Genomic DNA, 765 nt, shown 5'->3' with positions numbered 1-765 from the left:
AAAAAAAAAAAAAAAAAAAAAAAAAAAAAGGAAAAAAAAAAGAAAAAGGAAGGAAGAAAGAACCTGAACGCCTAATCTCTAACACATACATTACGTGAAAAAAAAAAAAAAAAAGCCACAAAAGTAAGTTCATGATCTCATTTACATTAAACCCAAAAGTAACGTATGCGCATAAGCCTATGAAAGTGTACAGGCCGAGAAAGGAGAAGATACACGGGACTCTGTTGCGAGGGTTACTTCTGGGGAGAGAGCTGGGCTGTTGGGTCTAGGGCAGACGTGAGGCCAGGGAGTAAAGGGCTGGGCAATGAAGGGGAACTTAAGTTTTTCACTTATTGTGCTTCTGCGTCGTATCGTTTTGGCTTTTGAATAACAAATAGTATGATGGTGAAGAGCGGGGCCTTGACCCAGACTGCCTGGGTTTGAATCCTGCTTCCACTGTCTACAAGGTGTCGGACCTTGGGCAAGTTCCTCAGCTTCTCCTCGCCTCAACATTCTCATCTGTAAAATGGACACGGCGCCTGTGCCTGCCTCGTCGGGTTCGCGAGAGGGTTTAATCATACTTAGCGCAGCTCCCAGCACGCAGTGAGAACTACGTAAGTATCAGCTATTAGTTCTTATGAAACAAATGAATGTCAACACCGCCTCCAAGAAAAAAATCCTTCCACCACTCCCTCCTGCCTATGATGAAGTCCAACCGCTTCAGCTTAGCACGCGGGGCACACCCAGGCGCTGTCAACCCCCAGACTGTTCTCTGGCCATTCCTCC

At 45.9% G+C, this 765-nt stretch overlaps 1 protein-coding gene across 1 annotated transcript in view; it reads right to left on the bottom strand.

Moving 5' to 3' along the window:
- PLD2 (phospholipase D2) overlaps positions 1-765 on the bottom strand; it is an 11896-nt gene that overhangs the window by 7421 nt on the left and 3710 nt on the right. The window lies entirely within an intron of this gene.

The sequence above is a fragment of the Panthera uncia genome, chromosome E1 (genome assembly GCF_023721935.1).
Source record: "Panthera uncia isolate 11264 chromosome E1, Puncia_PCG_1.0, whole genome shotgun sequence".
In the NCBI taxonomy this organism is placed as follows: Eukaryota; Metazoa; Chordata; class Mammalia; order Carnivora; family Felidae; genus Panthera; species Panthera uncia.
This window is presented reverse-complemented; position numbering and strand designations above follow the sequence as displayed.